The sequence below is a fragment of the Bubalus kerabau genome, chromosome 3, assembly GCF_029407905.1.
Source record: "Bubalus kerabau isolate K-KA32 ecotype Philippines breed swamp buffalo chromosome 3, PCC_UOA_SB_1v2, whole genome shotgun sequence".
NCBI lineage: Eukaryota > Metazoa > Chordata > Mammalia > Artiodactyla > Bovidae > Bubalus > Bubalus kerabau.
Window position 1 is genome coordinate 23,990,695 of NC_073626.1, and position 26,023 is coordinate 24,016,717.

General features: G+C 45.5%; 2 pseudogenes; both read left to right on the forward strand.

Annotated features, from left to right (window-relative positions):
- Window positions 1-12,861: 12,861 nt before the first annotated feature.
- Window positions 12,862-24,329, forward strand: LOC129647193 (BOLA class I histocompatibility antigen, alpha chain BL3-7-like; annotated as a pseudogene).
- LOC129647194 (BOLA class I histocompatibility antigen, alpha chain BL3-7-like) overlaps window positions 17,924-26,023 on the forward strand; it is a 47,477-nt pseudogene continuing 39,377 nt past the window's right edge.

The window sequence follows — 26,023 nt, forward strand, 5'->3', positions numbered from 1 at the left end:
AGACCCTGATGCTGGGAAAGATTGAAGGTGGGAGGAGAAGGGGACGACAGAGGATGAGGTGGTTGGATGGCATCACTGACTCAATGGACATGAGTTTGAGTAAACTCCGGGAGTTGGTGATGGACAGGGAGGCCTGGTGTACTGCTGCAGTCCATGGGGTCACAAAGAGTCAGACACGACTGAGTGATTGAACTGAACGGAAATGAACAAATTCAAAATGGGTCATGAATGAATTTCTCTCTCTTGTCTTCAGGCACAAACTGTTCCCATTCCAAAGGGGAAACACCTGTCATCCAACTCCCTGTCTATATGAAGACACTCTGGCATCAAATTTCTAGGGGTAAGTTCTCTCTTAGAAGAGCCGAGAGGCAGAGCCCCAATAAGTAAAGGTTTGGACGCCCTGGGAGGCAGGGAGTCCAGTTCCGGAAGAGGTATTCTCAGAAGTGAATAGGAGGCAAAGAGGTGGTGGCGGTTTAGTTGGTAAGTCGTGTCTGACTCTTAAGACCCCATGGACTGTAGCCTTCCAGGTTCCTGTGTCCATGGGATTCTCCAAACAAGAATACTGAAGTGGGTTGCCATTTCCTTCTCCAGGGGATCTCCCCGACACAGGAATTGAACCTGGGTCTCCTGCATGGCAGGCAGATTCTTTACCGACTGAGCTACAGGGGAAGCCGCCAGCTTATAGTCTCCCTGCTTTACTCAGAACAGAAATTTTCAAAGTCTGGTCTATGGAACCCTTGAAGTCTCTGAGATCCAATTATGGGTCAAAACTACTTTCATAACATTACCAAAAATTTATTCACCTTTTTTTTAGTTTATTTATTTTATTTTGGCTGTACAGGGTCTTCATTGAGGTATTGGGGCTTTCTCTAGTTGCAGAGCCTGGGCTCTAGAGTATATGGGCTCATCACATGGGATCCTAGTTCCCCAACAGAGACTGAACTCACGTCCCCTATCATTGGAAAGTAGATTAGTAACCACCGCTCTACCAGGGAAGCCCCTACCTTTTTCACTGTGCTGAGATTTGCTCTGAGGTAAAACTTAGCAGAAATAAGGGCTATTTCACTAAACAGCAATAGCAGTTATTGTATTCTTCACCACCATTCAGTTGCAGAATAGAAAAGCAAGTTTCACTGAAAAATATCCAGGTTGTAGTATTAAAAATTATTAAGTTGCTACAGTCACCAATCTTAAGTCCACATTTTAGAATATTTGATAGGATGAAATGGGAAGTACACATAAAGTCCTTCTGCTATATTCTAAAGTACCATGGCCCAAGGAAAATAATTATTCTGAGTTGACTTAGCTTCTTTTTTTATGGAATGCCATTTTCACTTTGAGAATGAAGAACAGGAAAACTATGATTGTTTGCATTTAGTTATTTTGGCATAATGAATGGGAGCTTCTCCCTTCTAGAATATCAACTGATACTATATTTTGCCGATGATAAAATGCAAGCTCTCATGAGAAAATTAATCTTGACAGCTTCCCAATACCGACAAACTTTTCTAGTGTCACCTGTGGTGATATTAACAAATGTGATTGTTTGATAATCTTAAATGTTAATACTTTAAAATCTATACAACTTGGTGAAACAATACACTACTTAAAAAAAATCACGCATTAGTACAATATTCACTAAATATTCAGGACAGACCTTATATTCGTATGCAACATATTTGGAAATACTCAGTGACAGTTACGGGTTATCACTGAAAATAAGACGCTACCTTTAAGCCGCTACCACTTGTTTAGTGTTGTATCAAAGTGGGAACCACAGTTATCTGAAAACATTATTCAAGATACTTCCGTTACCTATTTGTGTGAGGCTGGATTTTTTAATATACTCAATCAAAAAGATTAAAAACAGAAGCAGATATGCAGTCTTCAGTCTTTTAATGAGACATACAAGAAAAGAATGTAAACTTTTGAAAGAATGTAAAATCTAGAAAAGATCACTTCTCACTATACTGTTTTATTTTGAAAATAGTGATTTTTTCATAAAAAATCTTTTCATGTAATGAGTTATTAATATAATAGTTGAATCAATAGATTTCTGTTTATATTTCTAACACGGTAAATGTTCACAGATGTAACCCACATAAATGGTATTGTCTTTGAGGTCCCAGGTCCTAGGTGCATAGACAGATTCTGAAACCGCAAGTTTTGTCAACTGCTGACTTACCCAGCCCCTGGGCCAGGACTCAGGGAGACAGTGTAACAGGGTCCTCCAGGCAGGAGTAGCAGGGTCAGGGCAAAGTCCCAGGTCACCGAGCAAGGCGATCGGGATCTTAGGCCACCTTCTGGCCTAAGGTGATGTCTGGGGGATGGGGAGGTTAAGTGTCGAGTACGGGGACGGGTTCCCCATCTCGCTGGAGTTTCACTTTCTCTTCTCTCAAACTGTGTCGGGCCTTTCTGCCTGGATACTCATGACGAGTTCCCAGTTCTCACTCCCATTGCCTATCCGGTTTCTAGAAGCCAATCAGAGCCCCTCCTTGGTTTTAGGGTCTACCGATCTGCCTGCGCTGATTTTCTCCTCGGATTTGGATGATAGAGGCTTTAGGAAATCAAGGATTCCGCTGCTCTCAGAGTCCCTGCCTCTGACCAAAATCTGGGGGAGGGGTGCTCTGCAAGGGGGAGGAGCAGAGGACTGCCCCCGGAGGCGCAGGACCCCCAAGAAAGGCGGATTTCCCCCACCTCACCCTTTCCCCCCCGACAGACCCCACACATACCCCGGCTAAGAAGAGCCTGCAGTGCTTTTGTTCGTTTTTAGGTTTTTTTTTTTTTTTCGGGTTTTGTTCCAGAATCGGCTGATTCTGCGCAGCTGCGGCCTGTGGGGCCCTCGGCAGCCTCCCTCTCTGGGACCCCTGACTTTAAACCCTGGGTCATTATCGGAGCCAGAGTTAGATTTGAAAGTGGAGGAATCAGGTCTCAGGGATTCAGACATCAGGTCTCTGTCTGTTATGTTCCACGAAGGAGATGAAGAGGCTGGGGTCCTGGGCTCTTAGGACTCAGGGCACAAGACTACTCTTCAAGGCTTCAAAGGGTGGGAGGTGTGTGATGCCTGGACAGGAGGGGAACCCCCCTTGGTGTGCTTAAGTGTAGGTCTAGGGAGGCGGAAGGTCCTTTTCCTGCCTCTGGAAAATGTTAGGGGGACCCCTGGCCCAGACTCATGCCTGATCTCCTTGTCACCCTTGTGGCCTCCAGGCTCCACTCCAGGTCCTGTCCTTTGATCTCCAGAAACCACCTTCATGGCCACCAGCTGGGCAGATCTTTTTCCCAAGCTGTTGGGGCAGTCTTTCTGACACAGCCATCCCTGCTGTTTTAGCAAATAAATGGACAATTTCCCAGTAGCCCCTAACTGTGAGCTGAGAATGGGCTCTCCCTTCCTTAAGTCTCCCTGCCCAACCCCCTCCCCCAGCATCGTGTATGGGGGTGTGTGGAGTGGGACTGAGGTGGGGGTATTTCTCTCGAAGAGAAGAATTCTTTTAATCTCCTGTGCTCTCTCCTTTTCTCTTTTCCCTTCTTCCACCTGTACTTGAGTCACAGCATACCTGCATGGATGTGAGAGTTGGACTATAAAGAAGCTAAGCACTGAAGAATTGATGCTTTTGAACTGTGGTGTTGGAGAAGTATCTTGAGAGTCCCTTGGACAGCAAGGAGATCCAACCAGTGAATCCTAGAGGAAATCAGTCCTGAATATTCATTGGAAGGACTGATGCTGAAGCTGAAACTCCAGTATTTTGGCCACCTGATGCAAAGATTTGACTCATTTGAAAAGACCCTGATGCTGGGAAAGATTAAAGGTGGAAGGAGAAGGGGACAACAGAGGATGATGTGGTTGGATGGCATCACCGACTCAATGGATATGAAAGACAGTGAAAGTGAAGTCTCTCAGTCGTGTCTGACTCTTTGCGACCCCATGGACTGTAGCCCACCAGGCTCCTCCATCCATGGAATTTTCTAGGCAAGAGTACTGGAGTGGGTTGCCATTTCCTTCTCCAGGGGATCTTCCCGACCCAGGGATCGAACCCTGGTCTCCTGCATTGTGGGCAGACGCTTTACAGTCTGAGCCACCAGGGAATCCCCAATGGATATGAGTTTGAGTAAACTCCGGGAGTTGGTGATGGACAAGGAGGCCTGGCTTGCTGCAGTCCATGGGGTTGCAAAGAGTCGGACAGGGCTGAGCGACTGAACTGAATTGAACTGAACTGATACATGTAATTTCAGAAAAATACCGAAAACATAAGTATAGCTTACCAGCAAAACATAGAGCTGACACCTGTGTGTTTATCACCCCGGTGGAAAATAGAGCCTCTACCAGCACCCAGGCCAGAAGCCCCTGTGCCTCTCCCCACACAGACGCCACCTCCCCGTGTTCACGTCCACTCAGTGACCCTCCCCCACCGACTCCCCTCTGGTTCCTCCCCGGTTCCTCCCCCTCCACACCCGTGGGCTCCATCCCATAATGTCATTGTTTCCTGCCTCTCTGCACTTCTCCAGGAGCCTCCCCACCTTTACAGGCACTTTGGGATCTCTTCTCCCTCCTCTTCCTCCCCTCTTCTACCGCATCCTAGGAATGGAGGTTCCAGAGCTGATTCCCCGGAGGGAGAGTCTATAAGTCTGGCAGTAGTCGGATGAAGTGACAGTTCTTGGGCTTCGAGGTCCCATCCCTTGATTTGAGGACACGCTGTATGTTTGTGGGGTCCACTTTGGACCTGGCATAACAGCCTGGATATCTGATCCTCTCTGAGGCCAAAGTCTTTGGTTATTTAATGGGCAGAGAAATGTCCATGTCAGCGTGTATTTTGGGTGACAGTTCAGGCTTTGAATTTGACACTGGATGGACACCAGCTTGTGTGCACAGCACTGACCCACTGCTGGGAGCCTAAGGTGAACCTGGGCAGGTCTCTGGTAAGGAGGTCAAAGGGGAGCTCAGGTGTCCAGTCATCAGCCCTGTGGCCACACGGGGTCACGACCACTGTTCCCTCTCGAGTTCTGCTCAGGGAAGGCAGAGGATGCATTGTGGTCTGAGTCAGACAGAGATGGCTGTCCTGGCCCAGTGAGGGGGTGAAGGTGCTTTCTGAGCAGCTCTGGGGTCAGGCTCGAGGGTACAGCAAGGATTAGAGGAGAGGAGAGCCCTGGAGCCCTGCCCAGTATCTCGGGTTTCCATCTTTTCTCTCCAGTCTCCTGTCTGAAGCTCATTCATGAAAACATCCTGGAAAGTTAATAATTGCTTCTTCCACTTCCTGTTCATTTCTAGCTGATATTAAAATGTGTTTTCATTTTAGTATAGTTTGAGATTTGCAAACAAGTAGCAAAGTTAGTATACAGTTACTATATATCCCACACTCTGTGAAGACATTTTATACCACCATCATACGTTCCTCACAGCTGATGACCAATATTAATAGTGTTACTAAACTCCAGAATTTATTTGGACTTCATTAGTCTTCCTTTAACCTGACCCGGGATCCTATCAAAGACACATATTAAGTCTGAACTGTGTCTCCTTCATTCTCTTCTGGATGTGACAGTCACACCAACTTCTCTTGTTCTTGATGACTTCGATGTTTTGGGGAGTACTGCTCAGAGACAGTAGAACATCTTTCGATTTGACTGGGGCAAAGGGTTTTGGGGAAGAGGACCACAGAGATGAGTGACATTCTCCAGTCACCAAGGGTAGACACTGTCCACTGGGATATTACTGATAAGTTCTCCTCATCACCTGGCTAGGGTACATTTCCCAGGTTTCTGTGTGAACTTCTATTTTTACTTTCCCACTCCTCACCCTGTGATCTTTAGAAGAAAGTCATTATGTGCAGCTCACACTTAAGGGGCGCTCTGATATGCACACTGGTGTGCAGAGGTTTGTGCAAATATGTTTTCAAATGAATTCGAGAAATACTAGATTGATCAGTAGACAGGATGGAGAGTTTCTGTGTAGCTTCATTAGAAACAGCTGACTCTCATTTCTCGAGGCTGTGCTGCTTCCTGCCCCAGTGAGTGAGGGTTTCTGCTGCTCTGCGTCCTTCTGCTGCTCCAACCTTGGCATCACCAGTTCTTGGACTGTAGATGTTCCATTAGGTGTGATACACATTGCTGTCTTTGTAATTTACATTTCCTAACAACATAAGATGTTTAGCATCTTTTCATATACATTTCCATTGTTATATCTTCTAGAAGAGGTGTCTGTTCAGACTTTATCTTTAAATTGTTATTTTCATTTTGTTGAGTTGAAGACTTCTATGTATATTCTAAAACACGTCCTTTATCAGATATGTGAATTTACAATAATTTCTCTCAGGCTATGGCCTAAGCTCTTTTACTGATCTAACAGTATTCATTAATGAACAGTATACTTTTTTAGAAAGAAAAATGAGAAAATTTTAACTGCAATTGTTTCTGAGTAGAGGACTTGAGTGAATGGGTAATGAGGGGAAGAACATGGATTATTTATTTTTGTATATGCTTGAGTATCTTTTCAATTCTCTTGTGTGCTGGTAAATAATGCTTTCAAAAATTACATGAAAATCCCTTACATTTGTAAACACTTGACAGATCACCCTCAGCTCATGCACTAGGATGTACATTCTGATCCTCTAGCTGGGCTGGAGCTCACCACGCGTCTGTGTTGTTCTCCTGTTGGACATAAGTCATCTCACAGAAGATCAGCATCAGTCATCTGAGTGCATGACACAGAGAGACAAAACAAGAACACGACAGCATTCTGTACAAGCTCAGACCAACCAGGCAGCACGGTGCCCTTCACTGTGGACCAAACCTCTCCCTGTGCTGATCCAGAGACCACTGCTTCCTCCCAGTCACAGCTGTATCCTCGCTCTAGTCTGCCCTCCCTATAGCAGAGGTTCACTGAGATGACCAGGCATAGAATTGCCCCCACTTCCTGACTACACCCAATCTAGAGTGAGCCAGTCTCACATAGACACTTCTCGAAATCAAAGCCCACATCCTGTATATCAGCGGTCCTCAACTTTTTGGCACCAGGAACTGATTTCATGGAAGATAATTTTTCCATGGACCAGGGATGGGAGGAATGGTTTCAGGATGATTCAAGCACAGTATTTTCATTGTACACTTTATTTCTAATATACTGTTGGCACTCATCTGACAGGAGGTACAGGTCCAAGCTCAGAGTTTGGGGACTCCTGGCTGTATGTGTTCAAACACCTTACAAGGACACTATAGTCCCTCCTGCTGTGTAATCTCCCTCACTGTATCCAGTATAAATCCAACTTGATTGCCCACAGATTTGCTTCTGATGGTCTTTAGCTGAAGAACATTGAGACATGTTACCTGTTTGCCAAAAATTTTTATGTATCTCCATTGGAATAGGGGCATATGTTTGTATCCTGTGAGTGTCTGATTGACATAGGAAAGATTTATCTGTTTTGATGGCTTTTAATCTTTGGGTCATAAAACTCTTCATTCCACAAGTGTAAAAATTTCATGTATATTTTTGTCTAGGGGAGAGGAGTCCAAGGGTGAAGGGAAACAGAACTGATGGAATTTGGGGTGAAAGTATAGCAGGAACTGTAAGTAAAAAGTAGTAAGGTGGTGGATTCTAACATTGCATCTTCTGCTTCACAACTTTACAAGTATTTACAAGTCCCACAAAGTTTTGATATCTGTTGTGTTTAACAAACACTTTCTCTTGGGCTAAATGAAGACTTCTGTGTGTCCTTACATTTACCAAGTTAAGGAAAACACCAAGAGCTCAAGGATTATATCCAGTGATGAGCAGTTTTGAACACTTAAGACCTTAAAGTGATAAACCATGGTTTGGCCCATGTCTGAACACTCTGTTAAAATACACATTAGAGAAACTTTCACAGCATGCTGTATTTTAAACCTATATCTAAGACCTGCACAGACAAATCCATGACTTCAATGTTAAGATTATTTTAATGTGCATCAACCTATGAGTCACACAGTATCTTTTAGGGGAAAGTGGAGTTAATTAACAACATTCTAGATATGCATTGACCAATATGCTAGCTAGTAGGCACCCCACTCCAGTACTCTTGCCTGGAAAATCCCATGGACGGAGGAACCTGGTAGGCTGCAGTCCATGGGGTCGCAAAGAGCCGGACACGACTGAGCGACTTCACTTTCACTTTTCACTTTCATGCATTGGAGAAGGAAATGGCATCCCACTCCAGTGTTCTTGCCTGGAGAATCCCAGGGACGGGGGAGCCTGGTGGGCTGCTGTCTTAGCAGCAGCAGCAGCAGCCACATATTGCTATTTAAATTAAATAAAAGTGCTCAGCACAATAGACACTTTAAGGTGCTAAATAGCCTCATGTAGCTACTGGCTACTTAACTGGACAGCACAGACATAGAAAATTCTTTCACCACAGAATGTTCTGTTGGAATGGACTGCTCTTCATTATTTGTTGGCCTCAATTCAGGTGCATTAGACCACGTGAGATGAAAGCACCAATAATATTTTTTTTAGACACTATCAGATTTCTGTCTTGGATATGAATACATATTAAGCTGGTGTGTAACAAAGTCAAACTAGGTTATGAGTGTGTCTGGCGCCTTTAGGTACAAACTGTTCCCAGTTCCAAAGGGGAAATACCTGTCCCCCCACCTCCCTTCCCAGACTGATGACACTCTCTGGCATCACTTTCTAGAGGGTGCGTTCTCTCCTAGAGGAGCCCAGGGGCAGGACCCTCAGTTAAGTTTGGGGACGCACGGAGTCCAGCTCAGAAAAAGCATTTTCCAAAATGAAGAGGAGGCAAAGGCGAGGATCAGATGGGAGACGCCCTGGTTCATTCAGAACAGGAGTTCTCAGAGTGTGGTCTGTGGAACCCATTGATCTGTGGTCTGTTCAACTGTGGAAAGGGTCACTGAGACCCTTTCATGAGATCCCTGAGGTGAAAACTACTTTCATAGCATCATTCAGAGATGTGACTTCTCACTATGTTGACATTTGCTTTGATGTATAACAGCAGTAATGGAGACTATGGTAGCAACCTGCGCTAATAATTATTTTCACCAAAACTTTCTTGTAGAAAAAAAGAAAACTAATAATTAGGTTTGCTTCAAAACATCCAGAATGACACATTAAAAATTCTTATCTGTCCTTAATAACCAAAATGGAAAAAATGTGAAAAAGAATATACATATACAATGTATAAGTCAATCACTTTGCTCTACAGCAGAACTTAATATTATAAATCAAATATCCTTCAATAAAATATATATTTTAAAATAAAATAAATAAAAATGTTTATGTTTCCTAATCATCATTCTTAAGTACACATTTTAAAAGTATCTTCTGTGATGACACGGAAAGTACACATCAAGCACTTCTACATTTCAAAGTTCTATGGCTCAAGGGAAAACTCTGTGTGAGCTGAACTAACCTCTTTTTCATGGAATATGACTGTTACTTTAAAGAATGAATGACAAAGAAAGATCTGTATGATTTAGTGAAACAATGTATTACTTTGTAAAATTCTTATATTAGTGCAAGAGATGCTCAATGTGCAAAATAGGCTGATGGATTTTACTGTAACAGAATAGAAAATAGTCAGTGATATTGTTTCAGGTCCACTGTGGAAAAAACCTTTGAGAAACTATAATTTGTACAGTTTTAGTTTTGTATCCAAGATGAACATCTACAATTGTCTGAAAAGATTATTAAAAAATACTACTCCTACGTATGTGTGGGCTTTTTCACTTTCACAGACTTCAATCAAAATAACAAACTCAATGCAGACGCTAATTTGAAAATCCAGTGGTCTTGTAGTGAAAGAGACAAGAAAGATACTTGGAAAAAATGTAAAAAGCTCTATGCTTCTCACTACCCTGTTTATTTTGGGAAATAGTCATTCATATTAAATGCATGGGTTGTTAATATTATTCTAAATAAACTAACAAAAGTGTATTATTCATAGTATGGAAAATAAGCATAGAAGTGGCCGCATAATACTATCCTTGGGGTCCTCACTAATTTGTAGATTGTGTAGATATTTTAATCAAAATCACAAACAGCCCCAGAGCTAGGATTCAGGGAGAAAGTGAGACAAAGAGTTCTCAGTGCAGGAGGGGAATTCAGTTCAGTCGCTCAGTCATGTCTGACTCTTTGTGACCCCATGGACTGCAGCACGCCAGGCTTCCCTGTCCATCACCATCTCCTGAATCTTGCTCAAACTTATGTCCACTGAGTTGGTGATGCCCTCCAACCATCTCATTCTCTGTCATCCCCTTCTCCTCCTGGCTTCAATCTTGCCCAGGGTCTTTTCTAATAAATCAGTTCTTCACATCAGGTGGCCAAAGTATTGGAGCTACAGCTTCAGTCCTTCCAATGAATATTCAGGACTAATTTCCTTTAAGATTGACTGGTTTGTTCTCTTTGCAGTCCAAGGGACTCTCAAGAGTCTTCTCCAACACCACACTTCAAAAGCATCAATTCTTCAGTGCTCAGCTTTCTTTGTAGTCCAACTCTCACATCCATACATGACTACTGGAAAAACCATAGCTTTGATTAGACAGACCTTTGTTAGCAAAGTAATGTATGCTATCTGGATTGGTCATAGATTTTCTTCCAAAAAGCAAGTGTCTTTTCATTTCATGGCTGCAGTCATCATCTGCAGTGATTTTGGAGCCCCCCAAAATAAAGTCTTTCACTGTTTCCATTGTTTCCCCATCTATTTTCCATGAAGTGATGGGACCAGATGCCATGATCTTCGTTTTCTGAATGTTGACTTTAAGTCAACTTTTTCACTCTCCTCTTCCACTTTCATCAAGAGGCGCTTTAGTTCTTCTTCACCTTCTGCCATAAGGGTGGTGTCATCTGCATATCTGAGGTTATTGAAATTTCTCTTGGAAATCTTGATTCCAGCTTGTGCTTCATCCAGCCCACCATTTTGCATGATGTACTCTGCATATAAATTAAAAAGCAGGGTGACAATAAACACCCTTGACCCACTCCTTTCCCAATTTGGCACCAGTCTGTTGTTTCATATCCTCTAGCTGTTGCTTCTTGACCTGCATACAGATTTCTCAGGAGGCGGGTCAGGCTGTCTGGTATTCCCATCTTTTGAAGAATTTTCCACAGGTTTTGTAATCCACATGATCAAAGGCTTTGATGTAGTCAATAAAGCAGAAGTAGATATTTTTCTGGAACTCTCTTGCTTTTTCAATGATCCAGAGGATGATGGTAATTTGATCTCTGGCTCCTCTGGCTTTAGTAAATCCAGATTGAACATCTGAAAGTTCACAGTTCACGCACTGTTGAAGCCTGGTTTGGAGAATTTTGAGCATTACTTTGCTAGCGTGTGAGATGAGTGCAAATGTACGGTAGTTTGAACATCCTACCTAGCAGGATTTGAAATAGCTCAACTGGAATTCCATCACCTCCACTAGCTTTGTCCGTAGTGATGCTTTCTAAGGCCCACTTGACTTCACATTCCAGGATGTCTGGCTCTACCATTTTGATTACTGGGTCGCGAAGATCTTTTTTGTACAGTTCTTCTATGTATTCTTGCCACCTCTTCTTAATATCTTCTGCTTCTGTTAGGTCCATACCATTTCTGTCCTTTATCGAGCCCATCTTTGCCCATCTTAGTAGCTCTAATTTTCTTGAAGAGATCTCTAGTCTTTCCCATTCTGTTGTTTTCCTCTGTTTCTTTGCATTGATCGCTGAGGAAGGCTTTCTTATCTCTTCTTGCTATTCTTTGGAACTCTGCATTCAGATGCTTATATTTTTCCTTTTTACCTTTGCTTTTCGCTCCTCTTCTTTTCACAGCTATTTGTAAGGCCTCCCCAGACAGCCATTTTGCTTTTCTGCATTTCTTTTCCATGGGGATGGTCTTGATCCCTGTCTCCTGTACAATGTCACGAACCTCATTCCATAGTTCATAAGGCACTCTATCTATCAGATCTAGGCCCTTAAATCTATTTCTCACTTCCACTGTATAATCATAAGGGATTTGATTTAGGTCATACAACATTCAGAAAACAAAGATCATGGCATCCTGTCCCATCACTTCATGGGAAATAGATGGGGAAACAGTGGAAACAGTGTCAGACTTTATTTTTGGGGGCTCCAAAATCACTGCAGATGGTGACTGCAGCCATGAAATTAAAAGACGCTTACTCCTTGGAAGGAGTGTTATGACCAACCTAGATAGCATATTCAAAAGCAGAGACATTACTTTGCCAACAAAGATTCGTCTAGTCAAGGCTATGGTTTTTCCTGTGGTCATGTATGGATGTCAGAGTTGGACTGTGAAGAAGGCTGAGCGCCGAAGAATTGATGCTTCTGAAGTGTGGTGTTGGAGAAGACTCTTGAGAGTTCCTTGGACTGCAAGGAGATCCAACCAGTCCATTCTGAAGGAGATCAGCCCTGGGATTTCTTTGTAGGGAATGATGCTGAAGCTGAAACTCCAGTACTTTGGCCACCTCATGGGAAGAGTTGACTCATTGGAAAAGACTCTGATGCTGGGAGGGATTGGGGGCAGGAGGAGAAGGGAATGCCAGAGGCTGAGATGGCTGGATGGCATCACTGACTCGATGGACTTGAGTTTGAGTGAACTCCCGGAGTTTGTGATAGACAGGGAAGCCTGGCGTTCTGCGATTGGCAGCACGGGGTCGCAGAGTCGGACACGACTGAGCGACTGAACTGACTGATCTAGCAGGAGGGAAGGGATCAGTGCAAAGTCCCAGGTCCTTGAAGGGCGAGCCGGTCCGGATCTCAAGGTCAAGGGCGGTGTCTGGGGCTGGGACGCTCCATGTTGGGGATTCCCCGTCTCCCCGAGTTTCACTTTCTCTGTCACAACCTGTGTCGAGCCCTCTTCCTTGGCTCCTCCTGCTTGGACACTCGTGATGCCGCCCCAGTTCTCACTGCCACTGGGTGTTCGGTTTCTAGAAAAACCAATCAGCGTCTCGGCGGATCCCGATTACAAAGTCTCCACCGACCCGCCCGGATTCTGCTTCTTCCCAGACCCAGAGGATGCGAGTCATGGGGCCGCGAACCCTCCTCCTGCTCCTCTTGGGGTCCTGGTCCTGACCGAGACCCGGGCGGGTGAGTGCGGGGTCGGGAGGGAACGAACTCTGCGGAGAGGGGCGAGGGGATCCCCCGGGAGCCTGGGGGCAGGACCCCAGGGAACGAGCGACCCTGACGCCCCTGCCCAGACCCTCCCCCTCACCCCTGGTCCCGTCCTGTCCCTCCCTTGGATCCCAACCCCTCTTTTCTTCCCCCTCCGAAGTTTGGACCGGTCTTCGACCTCTTCCATCTCACTGGCCCTACCTCCCCTCCGCCCTCCAGGCTCCCTTACCTCGGACCCAGGACCCGAACCGCGAGGAGGTCCGGCCAGGTCTCACGCCTCCCCGCCCCCAGGCTCCCACTCCCTGAGGTATTTCCTCACCGCCGTGTCCCGGCCCGGCCTCGGGGAGCCCCGCTTCATCATCGTCGGCTACGTGGACGACACACAGTTCGTGCGGTTCGACAGCAACACCCCGAATCCAAGGATGGAGCCGCTGGCGCGGTGGGTGGAGCAGGAGGGCCCGGAATATTGGGATGAAGAGACGCAGGGAGCTAAGGACGCCGCAGAGGCTTTCCGAGCGAACCTGAACGCCGCACTCGGCTACTACAACCAGAACGAGGCCGGTGAGCGACGCGGGCCCGGGTCCAGGTCACGACCCCCATCCCCAGGGACCGCCCGGGGTCTCCCCGAGTCTGCGGGTCCGAAAGTCACCCCAACATTGTGGAACACGCCCGGCCCGACCCGGGAGGAGCTCGCGGGGACTTGACGCCGTCTCATGTTCAGTTTGGGCTTAATCACCGCGTGTGGTCGGGGCGGGTCAGGGTCTCACACCCTCCAGGAGATGTACTGCTGCTACGTGGGGCCGGACGGGCGCCTCCTCGGCGGCTATGAACAGTACGGCTACGACGGCAGAGATTACATCGCCCTGAACGAGGAGCTGTGCTCCTGGACCGCGGCGGACACGGCAGCTCAGATCTCCAAACGCAAGTGGGAGGAGGCAAGTGCTGCGGAGAGCGAGAGGAACTACCTGGAGGGCGAGTGCGTGGAGTGGCTCCGCAGATACCTGGAGAACGGGAAGGACACGCTGCTGCGCGCAGGTACGAGGGGCGCGGGGCCTCCCTGATCCCCCCTCCGGCTGGAACTGGCTTCCCACGAGGAGAGGAAAATGGGGTCCCTGTGGGAACAGCGCCCCAGGTTCTTGTCAGGAGAGGGAGGAAATCTGCCCAGGTTTTCATATTCTGTACAAGACAGTCACCAGTGGCCCCACTTCTCTGAAGAACAATTAAGGAATCCAGTGCCTTTGAGGAAGAAACAGGAAACAAACCATCCCTGAAACAGCTGGTCAGCGGTGCCCTTTGACCCTGGCCGCCATCCAGTGATCCATGACTTTCTCTCTCAAGGCACGTTCTCACCCTGAGAACATCTTACGAGGCCTGACTCCAGCTTTTCTGAGCCATTCAGCCTCCACCAGAGTCAGAACCTTTAGTCTGTATTCGCCCCCTCAAATTTTAGAGCGCCTATCCTAGTCTCGCCTTTCTTTGAAATTGGAATGAAAACTGACCTTTTCCAGTCCTGTGGTCACTGCTGAGTTTTCCAAATTTGCTGGCATATTGAGTGCAGCACACGATGGTGTGACCACTGACCTAGAGCCAGACATCCTGGAATGTGAAGTCAAGTGGGCCTTAGAAAGCATCACTATGAACAAAGCTAGTGGAGGTGATGGAATTCCAGTTGAGCTGTTTCAAATCCTGGAAGATGATGCTGTGAAAGTGCTGCACTCAATATGCCAGCAAATTTGGAAAACTCAGCAGTGGCCACAGGACTGGAAAAGGTCAGTTTTCATTCCAATCCCAAAGAAAGGCAATGCCAAAGAATGCTCAAACTACCGCACAGTTGCACTCATCTCACACGCTAGTAAAGTAATGCTCAAAATTCTCCAAGCCAGACTTCAGCAATATGTGAATCATGAACTTCCAGATGTTCAAGCTGGTTTTAGAAAAGGCAGAGGAACCAGAGACCAAATTGCCAACATCTGCTGGATCATGGAAAAAGCAAGAGAGTTCCAGAAAAGCATATATTTCTGCTTTATTGACTATGCCAAAGCCTTTGACTGTGTGGATCACAATAAACTGTGGAAAATTCTGAAAGAGATGGGAATATCAGACCACCTGATCTGCCTCTTGAGAAATTTGTATACAGGTCAGGAAGCAACAGTTAAAACTGGACATGGAAAAACAGACTGGTTCCAAATAGGAAAAGGAGTACGTCAAGGCTATGTATTGTCACCCTGCTTTTTTAACTTCTATGCAGAGTACATCATGAGAAACGCTGGACTGAAAGAAACACAAGCTGGAATCAAGATTGCCAGGAGAAATATCAATAACCTCATATATGCAGATGACACCACCCTTATGGCAGAAAGTGAAGAGAAACTCAAAAGCCTCTTGATGAAAGTGAAAGTGGAGAGTGAAAAAGTTGGCTTAAAGTTAAACATTCAGAAAACGAAGATCATGGCATCCGGTCCCATCACTTCATGGGAAATAGATGGGGAAACAGTGGAAACAGTGTCAGACTTTATTTTTTGGGGCTCCAAAATCACTACAGATGGTGACTGCAGCCATGAAATTAAAAGACGCTTACTCCTTGGAAGGAAATTTATGACCAACCTAGGTAGCATATTCAAAAGCAGAGACATTACTTTGCCAACAAAGGTCTGTCTAGTCAAGGCTATGGTTTTTCCATTGGTCATATATGGATGTGAGAGTTGGACTGTGAAGAAGGCTGAGCGCCGAAGAATTGATGCTTTTGAAGTGTGGTGTTGGAGAAGACTCTTGAGAGTCCCTTGGACTGCAAGGAGATCCAACCAGTCCATTCTGAAGGAGATCAGCCCTGGGATTTCTTTGTAGGGAATGATGCTGAAGCTGAAACTCCAGTACTTTGGCCACCTCATGGGAAGAGTTGACTCATTGGAAAAGACTCTGATGCTGGGAGGGATTGGGGGCAGGAGGAGAAGGGGATGCCAGAGGCTGAGATGGCTGGATGGCATCACTGACTCGATGGACGTGAGTCTGGGTGAACTCCAGGAGTTGGTGGATGGACCAAGGGAGGCCTGGCGTGCTGCGATTCATGGGGTCGCAAAGAGTCGGACACGACTGAGGGACTGAACTGAACTGAACTGATCCTAGTCGCTGGAGAAGGCAATGGCACCCCACTCCAGTACTCTTGCCTGGAAAATCCCACAGATGGAGGAGCCTGGTAGGCTGCAGTCCATGGGGTCGTGAAGAGTTGGACAGGACTGAGCGACTTCACTTTCACTTTTCACTTTCATGCATTGGAGAAGGAGGTGGCAACCCACTCCAGTGTTCTTGCCTGGAGAATCCCAGGGACAGGGGAGCCTGGTGGGCTGCCGTCTATGGGGTCACACAGAGTCGGACACGACTGAAATGACTTAGCAGCAGCAGCATCCTAGTCTCTTGTTCTAGAATTTTCCAAGGACTAATATAGATCATCCTTGATCTCCGAGATGAGGCTGTTATCTAGTTCTTGTGCTGCTTTTTTCAAAACTGTGGTCTTGAATGTTCTGTAGCTCAGAGGGTAAAAAAGTTTGTACTAAGTCTGGATATCTGATATGCAGCCTGGTGACTATAGTTGCTAATAATCCTGTATTATATACTTTAAAATTGATCTTAATCACTCTTATCATCCCTGTCAAACAGACACACACATAAGGTAAGTTGATGATTACATTAATTAGCTTCAGAGTGTACATGTATATATATGTACACTATAAGCAACATGTAGTACACTCTAAATGTGTACTGATTTGTTAAGTATATGTCAGTAAAGCTGGGCAAAAAATCACTGTCTGTCCTTTCTCAGGATGGTCACATGATGCTGCTTCAGTGACCCATGGAGGTAACACAAACTGACTTTTCTGATTCTTCCTCAGATCCTCCAAAGGCACATGTGACCCATCACCCCATCTCTGACTATGAGGTCACCCTGAGGTGCTGGGCCCTGGGCTTCTACCCTGAGGAGATCTCACTGACCTGGCAGCACAATGGGGAGAACCAGACCCAGGACATGGAGCTTGTGGAGACCAGGCCTTCAGGGGATGGAACCTTCCAGAAGTGGGCAGCCCTGGTGGTGCCTTCTGGAGAGGAGCAGAGATACACGTGCTGTGTGCAGCACGAGGGGCTTCAGGAGCCCCTCACCCTGAGATAGGGTAAGGAGGGGGTCAGAATGAAGCTTCCTCTCAGATAAAGCAGGAGCCCTTCAGGACTCAGTTCAGCAAGGTCAGGACTGAAGCCTGAAGTCTGGTCTCCTTCCCTTTCTTCCACAGAACCTCCTCAGACCCCCTTCCTCACCATGGGCATCATTGTTGGCCTGGTTCTCCTCGTGGTGGCTGTGGTGGCTGGAGCTGTGATCTGGATGAAGACACGCTCGGGTAGGGAAGGGAGAGAGGGCCCTGAGTTTTCTTATCTCGCTGGGGGTTTCAAGCCCAGGTAGAAGTTTACCTGCCTGGTTACTGAAAAGTACCCTCCACACACGTGTGGAGTCTGGAACTGATGTTATCACTTGTCTTTTCTAAAACACATGTGAAAATGAAAGACAAATTCCTAATTCCAGCTGGGGACCAGGTTTCTAGCACTTGAAGGTCAAAAGGGAGGTCCTTGCTGAGAACAGACCTCCAGAAGGGCAGTTGGTCCATTCCTTACACATCTCCTTTCTCTGTTCCCTATCCTAGCATGAGTTTTCACCACAGTTCCAGAAAGTTCTCTGGGGTCCAGGACTAGGGGTTCCTCTAGCATCTTATGACTCAGTCTTCTCCCTGGCCTCTCACATGATATTTTCTTCTCACAGGTGAAAAAGGATGACCTACACCCAGGCTTCAAGTAAGTATGGAGGGGGTGATTCCTGAGACCCTTGTGAGGGTGCAGACAGGAGGCCATGGGGGGCTCACTCTCCTCAAAGTGCCTTCTCTTGTTTCTCTCCTGTGGGTTCTAACCATGTCCTGGTCTTGTTCTCCCCCAGGCAGTGACAGTGCCCAGGGCTCTAATGTGCCTCTCACGGTTCTTAAAGGTGAGACCATGGACAGCTTAGATTGGGAGAGGGACTGGGGTAGAGGGGACACACTGGGTGGCGGGGGTCTCTGAGTGGGACATGTGAGCTTGTGGGGGGCTGTGGAGAACGTCTGCCCTTACATGACTGACCTGAACTGGTTCCTGATTCTTTTCTCTCACATTGTGAGACACCTGCCTTGTGGGTGAAAGGTTGTTGCTGAATGACGCAAAGTCACCAGGATTCTTGGCCTCCGGAGGAGAAGAATTCAATCCAGGGTCAGAGATGAGGCTTGATCACTCAGAGCTTTTCTGTAATAAAGTTTTATTAAAGTATAAAGGAGATAGAGAAAGCTTCTGACATAGGCATCAGAAGGGGGCAGAAAGAGTACCCCCTTGCTAGTGTTAGCCATGGAGTTATATACTCTCTAATTAGTTATTACAGTGAATCAAAAGACTGTCTGGAGGTTGTAAAGACCTCACTAGACCTACTCCCATAATTTACACCTTAAGATAACAGGATTAGCCAGAAGGTTGTTTCCAGAGACTATCCTCAAGCAGGATACATGATTATTATATAAGCCTAACCAGTCCATTCTAAAAGCGATCAGTCCTGGGTGTTCTTTCAAAGGAATGATGCTGAAGCTGAAACTCCAATGTTTTGGCCACCTCATGCGAAGAGTTGACTCATTGGAAAAGACTCTGATGCTGGGAGTGATTGGGGGCAGTAGGAGAAGGGGATGACAGAGGATGAGATGGCTGGATGGCATCACCGACTCGATGGACGTGAGTTTGAGTAGACTTCAGGAGTTGGTGACAGACAGGTAGGCCTGGCGTGCTGCAATTCATGGGGTCGCAAAGAGTCAGACACGACTGAGCGACTGAACTGAACTGAAGGAATGTAGAGAAACAAAAAAGTTTGTCCTTTCCTCCTCCTTGAGAATTCCAGACCCCTCTCTCTTTGGGGACCCCTAGACTTCTTATTAACCTGCCTAGGAAATAACTCTGTCATGGGGATTGAGTGATGCTTGATCCTGCTTTGTGATGTGAGATCCCCAGACTGCTCTTTCTGCAGCTGCATCTGAATGTGTCTGTACTCCTATTAGCATAACGTGAGGAGCTGGGGAGACTGGTCACCCCTGCCCATCGTGCTCCCCTCCCCACCCTGACCTGTGTTCTCCTCCCTGATCCACTGTCCTGTTCCAGCAGAGACGGGGTTGGGCCATGTCTATCCCTGTCTTTGCTTCATATGCACTGAGTAATGGTGTCTTATTTCCTTATTGGAAATAAAATCTGTATATATGAATTTGTTTTTTCTAATTAGTGGCATGAAGTGGGATCAGATAATAAAGGTGAGGATTCCTAAAGTTTGAAAGAGAAAATAAATAGAAACACTGAGAACCTTCCAGATCCATCCACATTTGCTATGCTGAGTCAGCTGCAAGAGGTACAGGCAGAGTCTATGAGGGGCTGAGTGTGGACAGGGCCTGTGCCCAGTCAGTGATCAGTACATGGTGGGTATGCATTGGACTACCCATGCACTGCCCATGGTCACTCCTGGACTGGGTCCTCTTCTCCATTCCTTTGTCCTTGTCCCTTCATTAAACCCTTGTCCCACCAAGGACCTGTGATCATGGACTCAGAAGTCACCTGGGCCTTGTTGTATCTCCAGCACCATGGGCAGGGTGCGTTTCTTAAAAGGTCAGCCTAGGCTCAGGCCTTGGTCCAATTCTTAGCTCCAGTGTTTGTTTTTTTTTTAACATGTTTATATTTTGCTTATTTAGTTATTGATTTTTCTTGTTGATGGTGTAATGACTGTTCTTTTTCATGTTTAGAGTCCTGGTCTCATTCTTCTCTGGGTTACCCCATCTCTGACAGTAGCAGGGGTCACTTTGCCTGTCATTGTCCCCACAAGTCTAAGGGGTCCATGCACACAGGATTCTCAGTGGTGTCAAGAGAGAAATTTCAGAGTCATCCAGCTCTTAAACTCCTTTTAGAGATTTTGCTGGATTCTTCTTTCCAACTTTTCTCCAACTTTTTAAAGGAACCACGTGATGAAACTTACAAAGAGGAGGGACCCAATAGTTTCATATCTTGACTTAATTCTTGCTGGACTTCTCTCTTCTCTGCAGTCTGCCCTCTTTTCTGCCCTTACATCTTCTAAGGCTACTACTGTTGGCTCCCATCTCAACTCATGGATTTAGAAAGCAGAGTCTAATAAAATCACAGAAGATTGACTACAGGAGCCAGAAGTGAAGGATCTTCCTTTCTGAAGAGACAAAGAGCCTTGTGTGTGGTGTGCAGGCTGATTGGTGTGGGAGGGAAGGGAGATCAGCCTTTGTGAGCAAAATGCAGGCAACATTGAGGTCAATGCAAATGGATGTTCTGTTGTAGCTCCCGCAAGACAGCATGTGGCCTGAGATCACGTTAATAAAGACACTCTATCTAGAATAGTGAAGCGCTTTACATTGACCATTCATTGAACTGATATTTGTTGTGTGCCAGAGACATGACACACTATTTTTGCATCTAGGAGAGTTCAATGAACAACAGACAAACCTTGTCAGCCATGTGCAGTGTGTTCTAGGAGGAAGCGTCAGAGTATGTAGTAGGAGCCTAGTAAGAAGTAAGAAGGGAAGTGTTTCCCTTAGAGGTTGGTTAGTGCTCTGAGGACGGTGACCCAGCATATAAGTGTGTGGGGACACTAAAGGTGGCTGTGTTACTAGGGTGGACAGTGGGCCTCATTGGAAAAGTGACCTTTGAGTAAAGATGTGAAGGACATGAAGGAATGTCCACAAGGATGTTTGGGGGGGGTCTCTCCAGGCAGTGGAGCCTCCAAATGTGCAAGGGCAGGAGAGTGTCTGTGTTCAAGGAAGAGTCAGGAGGCAGGTGTGACTGAAGGAGCAAGAAGCTGAGATGAGATCCAAAGATGGGCCAGATCCTGTGGGCCTCCAGGATGTTAGAAGGGGTTGATTTTATCTCAGTAGGATATGAAGTTACAGGATAATTTGAACAGAGGAGGACCTGCTGTGACTGCTTTCTAGAAGCATCTGTCAGGCTGCTGTGCAGAGTCAGGAGGTAAAGGGTGAGGGAGGCGCAGAGGACCCTGAGGGAAACAGTGCAGGGTCCAGGGTGGGGATGCTGCTGCTTGTCTGGGGTGTGAGCAGGGAAGATGAGTGAGTGGATTCTTGATCTATTCCAAAAATGCGTTTTACAGCATTTCCTAGTGGATTCAATCTGAGTTATGAGAAAGAATGAAAGAGGATTGCAAAATTTGAGATTTGCAACTAGGCAAGTGGGGCACCTATTGTGGAAATGAGGGGACTCTCAAAGGAGCACATTTGAGGAGGCATCACCATCAACATTCAGTTTAGGAAAGTGGCAACTGAGTTGGGTTTACGTGAGATGACTTGACTGGAGAAATTAGATGGAAGAGGTTGTTGTTGTTGTTCAGTCACCTGGTCGTGTCCAACTTTTTGTGATCTCATGGACTGCATCACTCCAGGGTTCCCTGTCCCTCACCATCTCCAAAAGTCCACCCAAGTTCATGTCAATTGCATCAGTGATGCCATCTTGCCATGTCATCCTATAACACCATCTTCACCTTCTGCCCTCAATCTGTTCCAGCATCAGGGAGTTTTCCAATGAGTCAGCTGTTCACATCAGATGACTGAAATACTGGAGCTTCAGCTTCAGCATCAGTCCTTCCACAATGAGTATTCAGGGTTGTTTACATTTAAGACTGATCAATTTGATCCTCTTGCTGTCCGAGGGACTCTCAGATGTCTTCTCCATCACCACAGTTTGAAGGCATCAATTCTTTGGTGTTCTGCCTTCTTTTATGGTCCAGCTCTCACAACCATACATGACCACTGGGAAGACCATAGCCTTGACTCTAGGGACCTTCGTTGGCAGAGTCATGTCTCTACTCTTCAACACACTGTCTACGTTTGTCATTGCTTTCCTTCCCAGAAGCAATCATCTTCTGAGTTCATGGCTGCACTCACCATCTGCAGTGATTTTGGAGCCCAAGAAGAGGAAATACGTCTCTGTTTCCTCATTTTCCCCTTTTATTTGCCATGAAGTAATGGTGTCGGATGCCATGATCTTAGTTTTTTCAATATTTAGTTTTCAGCCAGCTCCTTCACTCTCCTCCTTCACCCTCATCATGAGGCTCTTTAGTTCCTCTTCACTTCTGCCATTAGAATGGTATCATCTGCATATCTGAGATTGTTGATAAAATAGGTAACACCATATAAATGATGTTTAGAGCCTTGAGAAGATGTCACAGATGAGGGGAGAATTGGCTACAGAAGGGGAAGGACAAGGACTGAACCTTGGACCCCCAGTGCTATGGGAACTGATGAGACCACACACCTGAGCAGACAGCACAGTTCTGACACCACGTCTAGACGGCACATGGAATGGGGTCCTGATCCTCCATGTGCGCAGGAGTCACCTGCACTCCTTTTAGAGACAGACTATCTGGAACAGACTTATAACATGGTTGGTACTGATCTTCAGATCTCACATGTAGTAGGATGTCAAGGATGCTACATGGCTGTGCCCCAGCCTTATCAGTAGGGCTCATTCATAAGGAATTTCTGGATTCTGTGCCCAACGTTCTGAGATGTGGGTCTGGGAAGAGTCCTGAGTATTGTGTAACAATCTCTACAAGCAGTGCTGAGGTTCAGGCAGACTGGGATCCACTGACGTTAGTGATCAGAGAATGATCAAGGTGGGGAGGAGTCTTAAACACACAGTTAAATGTTTTTCCTGAGAGGAAAGAGACAAAACATTTGGTGGGCATTACATGTTGTTTCTACCATGTGCTATCACTAGGTGGAGTGATTATCAGCTCAGCATAAAGTCTCTGAGTTGTCAGCTTCTAAATTTTCTCCACACACACAGAAGAGGTAATTACGTGACATGGTGCAATTGTCAGATAAATCCATGGTGGTAATTATTTTACAGTACAGAAGTGTATCAAATCAATAACTGTACTCCATAAACTGACTCAGTATTGTATATCAATCATAATGAAGCAGAAGGAAAAGTCACTGAATCCTTGCTGTCTGAGATTTTCCCTACATGGTATTCTTACTTAGTTCTGTGTGTGGGAAAAAGGATTTCAACTTGTTCTAAATGGAACAGAGAGAGACAGACTTATGGTTTCGTTTTATTTCAGAGAAAGCCTCAGAACAGCCCTGAGGCTACACAGCCGGGAACAGAATAACGATTCCGCCTGGGTCGGGTCCCACATAAGAACGCCTGCCCTGCAGGTGGGCACAGACACCACTGTTCACAGCACTGTCAGCCCTGATTCTGAACAATGGGCCCTGCGGCTAGACCTGTTGTCTCCGCTGCTCCTGACACCTGGACAACACAATGCCACCTCCGCCATGTGTGCCAAAGCATTCAGCCCAGTTCCAGCCTCTCTGTGTCGCCGTGTCTTGAGTCAGAGTCCAGCATGTGGTCACCTGCCTGGTGGAGCCTCAGGCTCTTTCAACCTGCAGGAATTTTGAAGCAAGATTTTCTGTCTTATGGAGGAAGGTGGGCTCTGTCTACTACCAAGATTGTCAAGTGTGGTGGTGGTTTAGTGCACTAAGTCATGTCCGACTCTTGCGACCCCACTGACAATAGCCTCCCAGGCTCTTCAGTCCATGGGATTCTCCAGGCAAGAATACTGGAGTGGGTTGCCATTTCCTTCTCCAGGGAATGTTCCCGACCCAGGAATTGAACCTGGGTCTCCTGCATTGCAGGTAGACTGCTGACTGAACGATGAGGGAAGCCCTAACTTGGGAGAAGATACAGAATCTGGGGTTGGAGAAGAAGGGTGAAGGAGGAGAAAGAAAGACAAATTTCAATTTTTGGAGCTGTGATCTAGATCAGAACTTAATCTACTACCTTGTAGCCAGTCTGATTGGATGAATGAGTAAGTGACTAATAAATGACATCTTTCAGCTTCTGTGATGCTCTGTTATGAGGTCCAGCTCTGTCCACTCTAGTTTATACTCTCAGATAAGCAGAGTTCACTTCTGAATGATGAAATGATTATTCAAAATGTCTTCTCCCTGCTGTTGTCTCTTTCCAGTCTTAAAACAAGAAGACCTATAAGTCCTCATGGGATGCATACATATATTCTGACATCTTACTACATGTTTGATCCCTGGGTTGGGAAGATCCCCTGGAGAAAGAAAAGGCTACCCACCCCAGTATTCTGGCCTGGAGAAGTCCATGGACTTCCATGGGGTCCATGGGGTTGCAAAGAGTCAGACACGACTGAGTGACTTTTACTTTATTACATGTTAATTTCTCTGTATATGCATTTTTCTGGAGAAAGTATCTATAATATTGATTATTTTACATGTGAACCACACAAACATCTTTTAAAAATACTAGTTTAGAAACCAAGCTATAATTTCTGGCCCATGGAGAACTAATAATCCATCAGTCTTAGCAGATCCAGTGATACGATAAAAATGCTCATCTTTTTCTTGGCAATTCCAGTCTGGGTCAGGATAAAGTAGAAGTTTACTTGCTTACACTCACTTTAAATGTCTGTTTGTTTCTTATTGTGAGCTGATAGCAAACATTTCACAAACCAGCACTGGCTCACAGAGGAGATGAAGTATCATTGATTAAGGCGGACTTGTATTCTGGTGACTACCCTGGTGCCAGAAAAATCGCAGGATTGAAAAAATAGGCCTAGTGAGTCCATTTTCAGTAACATGGTTGGCCTGGTTTAAAGTCTTCCTTGTTCAGTGAAAACAAATAAAAATAATAGATTAGGTATAAAAAGCTTCCATAAAGTACAGTATCAAGAGAATAAATGTGTAGGCCAAACTATAAATGTGGGCCATATTTCAGAGGGAAAATTTGTTTTCATGCTTAGGGCATTAGCCAAATCTGGAAAAATCTTACCTTTGGTTTGTTCAAGCTTAGGAGCTGTAATAGGAAATGTAACCCAGAGTTTATTTGCCTGGAGAGCATAAAGGACATCCTCTCTGTGAAAATCCAGAAACCAAGATTCATATCCTTAGAAAGGATGTGAAGAATTTGGAACCATGGAACCTGCTGGTGGGAATATAAAAAGGTGCTGCCACTTTGGAAAACAATCTGGAAGTTCTTCTAAGTTTGAACCTAGTGTTACTCTATGACTCATAAATAAATTCCATTCCTAGATATTTACCTGGGAAAAATTAAAACATCTGTCCACACAAAAGTTTATATGTGACACTCGCAGCAGCATTAATCATGATAGCCAAACAGCAGAAATAACTCAAATCTCCATCCCTTCATGAATGAATAAATAAAAGCTGTATAAACCTGCATTGGAAAATTATTTGAAAATGAAAAGAAGGAAGTACAGATGTCTAGTACATGGATGCCCAGCATGGGTGAGCCTTGAATACATTATGCTCTGCAAAAGAAAACAAGAATAAAAGATCATATTAATTGTTGGATTTTATATAGGATTTATAAGAAAATCCATTTAGACCAAAAGTAGATTAGTGTTTGTCTAGAGATGAGGGGAATGTTGAAGGGAAATAGGGGCTGACTTCCCAGGAATAAATTGGTACCTCAATGCTTGCTTGCATGCTCAGTCTCTCATTCATGTCTGACTCTTTGTGACCCTTCAGTCTGTAGCCTGCAAGACTCCTCTGTTCATGCAATTTTCCAAGAACACTTGAGTGAGTTGCCATTTTCTTTACCAGGGGATTTCCCAACCCAGGGATTGAACCCATGTCTCCTGATTCTCCTGCATTGCAGGCAGATTCTTTACCACTGAGCCACCTGGGAAGTTGGTACCTGGATAACAACATTCTAAAAATGCTTCTGGGTGAAGAAAACCTTCCAAAATTGGTTGTGGATATGGTCACATCTCTCTGGGAATATGCTAAAATTGATTCTTTTCAGTGGGTGAATTATATTTCAATA